This window comes from Triticum dicoccoides, chromosome 2A, assembly GCF_002162155.2.
Source record: "Triticum dicoccoides isolate Atlit2015 ecotype Zavitan chromosome 2A, WEW_v2.0, whole genome shotgun sequence".
NCBI classification, from domain to species: Eukaryota; Viridiplantae; Streptophyta; class Magnoliopsida; order Poales; family Poaceae; genus Triticum; species Triticum dicoccoides.
Genome location: NC_041382.1, coordinates 348,119,036 through 348,126,311, shown reverse-complemented (window position 1 = coordinate 348,126,311; position 7,276 = coordinate 348,119,036).

Below are 7,276 nucleotides of genomic sequence, written 5' to 3'. Positions count from 1 at the left end.
GCCCTGGTCATGGTAGTCCCGTTGATGAAGTGAGGCGTGCCATGGTTGCGCGGCCTCCTCGGCCGCGCTTCCATTCGGCGGAGGTGACGCTGCAATTCATCGTGTGGTCGGAGAACCTGGCTGGCACCTGGCCTCAGCTCCCGCGATTCTTTATCGGCGAGCTGCCATCCGTAGGTCCAGGCGGTCTCTAGCTGCATGCGGATGGTTGTTTCGGCGGGGCTTTGTGGGTCGTGGTGGAAGTCTCCACCGCGGGCAACGCAGCCTTGGCCCGTGGCTGGCAGACGTTCGCCCGTGCGCGCGGACTGGGCAGGAGGTGTGCCCTCCACTTCAAGTATGACGGCGACGCGACCCTCTTCGTGAGGGTATTTGGGGAAGATGGTCACCACGTCGGGTGCTGCCCCAAGGACAACGACGACGATGAGGTGCTCGGCCTTGGTGATGGTCGTGACGAGGAGGAAGGTGGCTTCATCCTCGGCGCTGGTCGCGACTCGTCCAACTACGATGGCTCCTCCTCCAGCGACAGCTCCAGTAGCGGCGGCTATGACCAGCCCCCGTGCCTGTTTCGAGGGAAGCAGCAGGTCATCTCGTCACTGAGCTCCAGTGAAGCGTGAGGAGGGGTCTGGCTAAGCTCGGGGAAGCGCCATGGGTCCGCCCTCACGGACTGCTATGGGGGCACGCACCACTTTTGTTTTGCTCTTTCCTTCCTGTGTTTAAGAAGAAACAAGTATGGGCCCTGCGGGGGCGTGTAATGAACCATAATTTCCGAGTTGCTATGTTATGTGTATCGTCCCTGAGTCGTGTTGTGGTACCAACGTTTTATGTGGGCATGTAGAGATAACTTAGCTTGATGTGCATGAAGTAGTTTCTGCCTCGCAAGGCATGCATCCCCCAGTGCCTGGTGAAGCCTCCTTTGCTCGGAAGGCGTGTGGGAACTGCAAAAATTCGTTAGGAAACTCTTATTCTTCTGAATCCTGGTCGCAGGCGCCGCCGGCCATGACCCAATGCTTCGTATCACGGTACCCGAGGGGCACGGATTGAGAAAGGTGCGCCAGCTTGCGGGCTCAGGCAAGGGTGCCTCGTGAAGAACAGGAAAAACGCTCACGAGGGCACCTCCACGAGGGCACATGTCCAGCCCCCTCGCGAGGCATGCGAGGGTGAGCATGAACCAAAACAAAAATCCAAGGAAGAACAGAGGAGAAAGCGATCAAACAAAGAGGACAAGAAAGGCCAGAATGCAAACTTCCATTAAGAAAAAGGGGCAAGCCAACTACGGAAAGCAAATGAAAAGCCGCGTCCGGCACCTAGTCTAGTCTTCTTGTCTTCTCACCAGCGTGAAGCTAAGTGTTGCCACTAAGACATGGGAGGAAGCCCTCGAGGCCCAAGGGAGGCACTCCTGAGACTCCGGGGTGTCTACAACCCCACTCATTATTACGTGAGAGTGTCACGAGCGGAGATCTTCACAGGCACGGGGCCTTGCTTCACAGGCGTTGGTCCTTGCTTCATGGGTAGAACCTCCGGAGGTGCTAGATGTTCCAGGCATTCTGGATGGGATCTCGTCCTGTGTCTCCAGGTGCGCGGCGCCAGGCCTGGAGACACGGGCGATCCTAAACGGGCCCTCCCACATGGGCGAGAGCTTGTGCAACCCTTCCCTGGAGAGCACTCGCCTCAGGACGAGATTGCCCACGTCGAGCGTCCTGGAGCGGACGCTGCGACAGTGGTACCGTCACAGTGCCTGCTGGTACCTTGCCGCTCGGAGCGAGGCTTCACGGCGGCGTTCCTCCCCCAGCACAAGGTCCATCCCCCGCATGGCGTCCTACTGCGTCTCATCGAACGCCAGGACCCGCGTGGAGCGATGCTTGACCTCATGAGGGAGAACCGCTTCTTCTCCGTATACAAGGAAGAACGGGGTCTCGCCTATTGGCTTGGTGGCGGTGGTGCAGATGGATCACAACACAGACTGGATCTCATCGTGCCAGCCCTTGTCGCAGGCCTCAAGCGTCTTCTTGAAGGTCCTGGTCTTGAGGCCCCTGAGGACCTCCACGTTGGCGCGTTCGGCTTGACCGTTGCTCCTGGGGTGTGCCACCGAAGCGTAGCAGATTTGTGTTCCAACGTTAGCACGGTATGCCTTGAAAAGATTGCTAGTGAACTGTGAGCCGTTGTCGGTAATGATGCGATTAGGGACCCCAAACCGGCTTACGACACTCTTGATGAACTTGACCGCAGATCCGGCCAGGATGGTGTAGATGGCTTCTACCTCCGCCCATTTGGTGAACTTGTCGATGGTGACGTAGAGGTAGCAGTAGCCCCCAGGCGCTCGAGGGAATGGGCCTAAGATATCCAGCCCCCAGACTGCGAATGGCCACGAGAGCGGGATGGTCTGGAGGCCATGACCTGGCTGATGGATCTGCTTGGCGTGGAATTGGTGGGCCTCGCAGGACTTCACCAGCTCGGTTGTGTCGTTGAGAGCCATAGGCCAGTAGAACCCACTGCGGAACGCCTTGCCGACAATGGTTCGTGATGATGAGTGGTGCCCGCAGTCCCCGTCGTGTATGTCGGCCAACATCTCATTCCCCTATTCCCTGGAGAAGCATCGTAAGGTAACATCATTTGGACGCTTCCTGTATAACTCACCGTCCTGGGTGCAGTATGTTGTAGCCTATCGGGCCACGCGCTCCACGTCCTCCTCCTTCTCCGGCAGCATCCCTTGTGTCAGGTAGTCCATGAACTCCTTGGTCCAGCACCCCTCCGGAGGCTCGAGCGCCAGGAGTAGGCGTGCTCCCGAGGTCAGGCCGCAGGCCGGGGATCCCGAGGCAGCTGGTTGGGGGAGTTCCTCCTGAGGCGGCGTCGGCTCCGGGAGCGGAGGTGTTGCCGATGGCTTGAAGATCCTCTCCTCAAAGACGCCAGGCTCTTGGGGTTGTCGCTTGGACGCCCTCTTGGTGATGTCGTCGGCCTCCTTGTTGATGCCACGGGGTACGTGCTGCAGCTCTAGACCCAGGAAATGCTTTTCCATTTTACGTACCTCCGCGAGGTATGCCTCCATGTGTTCGTCCTTCGGCTCGTACACCTTGTTGGAGAAGTTGACAAGGAGCTGCGAGTTTCCCTTGATGGTGAGGCGCTTCACCCCTTGGGCCACCGCGGCCTTGAGGCCGGCGATGAGGCCTTCGTACTCCGCGATGTTGTTGGAGACCTTCTTGCCCTGCCGGAAGCAGAGCTGCATGGCGTAGTAGAGCTTGTCCTGAGTAGGCGAGATGAGCACTGCTCCAGTCCCCGCGCCCTGGCGTGCGAACGCACCATCAAAATACATGACCCAGCCATCTGGTGCTTCACTTCCTGGTGAGAGAGATCGGTCCTCGCCTGCTTTAAACCCCGGGGCATCGGTCCATTCTGCCACGAAGTCGACGAGCGCGGCCCCCTTGATGACCCTAGTTGTGCTGAACTCTAGCTGGAATGCTTGCAGCTCGATGTTCCATTCAGCGACTCTTGCAGCAGCGTTGGGGCTCCTGAGTACCGTCTCCAGCGGGTAGGCCGAGACGACCTTGATTGGGTGACCTTGGAAGTAGTGTCGCAGCTTGCGTGAGGCCACAAGAAGCGCGAGCAAGAGCTTCTGAGGCATGGGGTACCATGCCCTTGCATCCCGCAGTACCGTGCTGACGAAATACACCGGGTGCTCCACGAGGACAGGAACATTGACGAAGCTTGTGCCTGCCATCAGTTGGGGCGTCTCCTGAGATGACGCGACCTCAAGAGCCCGATCTCCTGTTGGGGCCCCTGCCGGCCCGTGAATGCCGTCCTGCTGGGCCTGGTCACCCGTTGGCCTTGCTTCAGCCCTTGTAGTGCCCTCTGATACGTCTCCAACGTATCTACTTTTCCAAACACTTTTGCCCTTGTTTTGGACTCTAACTTGCAATATTTGAATGGAACTAACCTGGACTGACGCTGTTTTCAGTAGAATTGCCATGGTGTTATTTTTATGCAGAAATAAAAGTTCTTGGAATGACCTGACAATCAACGGAGATTATTTTTGGAATATATAAAAAATATTTGCGGAAGAATCAAGTCTAGGGGGCCCACACCCTGTCCACGAGGGTGGGGGTGCGCCTACTGTCGGTGTCAAAACCGGCGGATCTTGGGTAGGGGGTCCCGAACTGTGCGTCTACGGCGGATGGTAACAGGAGGCAGGGGACATGATGTTTACCCAGGTTCAGGCCCTCCTGATGGAGGTAATACCCTACGTCCTGCTTGATTGTTCTTGATGATATGAATATTACAAGAGTTGATCTACCACGAGATCGTAGAGGCTAGACCCTAGAAGCTAGCCTATGATATGATTGCATGTTGTCCTACGGACTAAATCCTCCAGTTTATATAGACACCGGAGGGGGCTAGGGTTACACAAGGTCGGTTACAAGGGAGGAAATATACATATCAGTATTGCCTAGCTTGCCTTCCACGCCAAGGAGAGACCCATCCGGACACGAGACGAAGTCTTCAATCTTGTATCTTGATAGTCCAACAGTCCGGCCAAAGGATATAGTCCGGCTGTCCGAAGACCCCCTAATCCAGGACTCCCTCAGTAGCCCCTGAACCAGGCTTCAATGACAGTGAGTCCGGCGTGCAGTACATTGCAAGGCGGGTTCCTCCTCCGAATACTCCATGGAAGAGTTTGAACACAAGGATAGTGTCCGGACCTGCAAAACAAGTTCCACATACCACCGTAGAGAGAATAATATTTCCACAAATCTAATCTGCTCACATGTTTTGACGGCATGACATCACGCCACAGCCCGGTCTTTATTCGAACCGTTTTTCTCAACCAGCACCGCACATATCGCGAGGCGGTTTTCTTGACATGTCTTGTCAAAGCAGAGATCGTGTTCCCCTTATCACGGGATTCTCATCCATACGGACATGGGTAACCCAACCGTGCCATCAATTACGATGCCTGGGGAATAAGCGGTTTTACTAGGCTAGTGGGGAGACACATCGCCTGTTCCGCCCTTATAAAGGGACAAGGATTTACCCTTTTCACCCACGCCTTCTTCTTCCTCGCTTACCCATTCCCGCGCACTTGAGCTCTAGCGCCCAAGCTCGCGTTCTTCTTCTCAAACCACTCCAAGCATGTCCGGAGTAGGAGGCAAGTGGATGGTACGGAGGAGAACATCAAAAAGTTACGGGAAGCCGGATATCTGGCCGCGGATATCGCGCACCGGCTGCCAGATGCGGGGCAGATCATCCCTACGCCCGAACCCCATGAGAGGGTAGTTTTTCTTACCCACTTCGTCCGCGGACTGGGATTTCCCCTCCACCCGTTCGTCCATGGGCTCATGTTCTACTATGGGATGGATTTTCATGATCTGGCCCCCAACTTCATCCTCAACATCTCGGCGTTTATTGTCGTGTGCGAGGCCTTCCTCCGCATCAAGCCCCATTTCGGCCTGTGGCTGAAGACCTTCAATGTCAAACCGAAGGTGGTGGTCGGCCAGCAGGCAGAGTGCGGAGGCGCCATGGTGGGCAAGATGCCTAACGTCACCTGGCTCGAAGGCTCCTATGTGGAGACCATAAATGGGTGGCAATCAGGGTGGTTCTACATCACCGAGCCGCGCCACTCCAACTGGGCGGCGGCCCCCAAATTTCGATCCAGAGTCCCCACGCGGCTTACCTCCTGGAAAGAGAAGGGCCTGTCCTGGGGTTCTTCGGTAGAGCTGACCGGACTCCAGACCTGCATCCAGAACATGACGAACAAGAAAATCAAGCTTGTCAACGTGGTCCAGGTTATGCTCTTCCTCCGGATCCTTCCATGTCAACGACGGGCATTTGATTTGTGGGAGTTCGACTCGGCCAAGCACCAGATGCTGCGAGAGCTCTATGACACGACGCATGAGGACATCTGGAGGGTGCTGTTCAAGAGCGCCGAGATTCCTCCCTCCCTCACCGAGGACCGCGGACTCAGCGCAAAGCGCCGCGCCAATCCAGTAGGCTTTTATATCTCTCAGGGTATTTGATCGCCCTGATTTAGTTATGTGTAGGATCTAAGCTTCCATGTCATTAACAGGACTGGATAGAGATAGCAGAGCAGCTTGATTGCCCAGCCCCCCTGCCCGAAGATCCTGTAGACGCTCTTCTAACGAAGATGCTGACTCCGGCACCTTATGAGGTGCCGGCAAAGAAGGCCAAGAAGAAGGCCACGGGGACCCGAAAGGGTCTCCGGCGCAAGGTTGTATCGGACTCATCGTCTGATGACTCCGACGCGCACTCCTCCCATGGAAACGAGGAGGAGGAGGAGAAAAGTTCTCCCCCCCCAGTCGGGGGAGACAAGAAAAGTAAGGCCGACCCATCCGGGGAGGCCGAAGGGTCCAAGAAGGGAAGGACCCTCCCTCCGGACTGCGCCACGACGGCTGCCGACAGCAGCGACGAATGGCTACCCAGGGACAAGCCCCTGGCGAAGTCGTAAGTGTCCGTAAACCATAGTACTTCATGGTATGTTTTATTGCACTGCCTCTCGTCATGCCGAACATGATTATGCAGTCCGTCCCGTGCTCATCTCGACGTATCCTCGTCGAGCAGCTCTTTGGACTCGTCGGATATGAACAACGGTTCTCTTCCGACCGCTTCCACCCCTCGCCCTACGGACAACGCCGAGGTGTTGTCTCAAAAGGCACCGAGCCAAGGGGAGGTGGTCCTGGGGGCACCTCGCAGCGACTTCCCGAACCCTGGGAACCAAGGGAGCGAGGCTCCTATGGGCTCCAAGTTTGGGCCCCAGCCGGACACTGCGCCGGAACCTTTGATGGTTCCGGACTCCGGCAGGCGGTCCCCCATTAAGGGGGGCCAACCATCCGTGCTGGTGTCCTCTGTCCATCTAGAGGCACCGGACAACTTGCTGGAAGCGCTTCGCAGCGCTTCCATCGACGAAGGGCACCGCACTATCATGAGTGTGGTGATCGAGAAGGTTCGGTCCGCCAAGAATGGACTGACCGAAGCTTGCGCCAGCCTCCTAACAGGCTTTGAGGTAAGCAATCAAAATATAAGAAAATGTTACCACATAGATAGTAGCCCCTCATGCTCTGTTCGGCGTTCAAGAAGAAAAGCCGAATAGGGGATCAAATGATGACTCAGGAGTCTAATCAGAATGTATCTATGTGTATGTGCAGGCTTCACTGCTGGCCGCTGCCGCACGTACTACGGAGGTCTCTGCACTGAAGCAGGACCTAGAGCGGTCCGAGACCGAGCTCGGCCTTACCAAGAGGCAGCTCGAGGAGAACAAAGGTAAGCAATACCT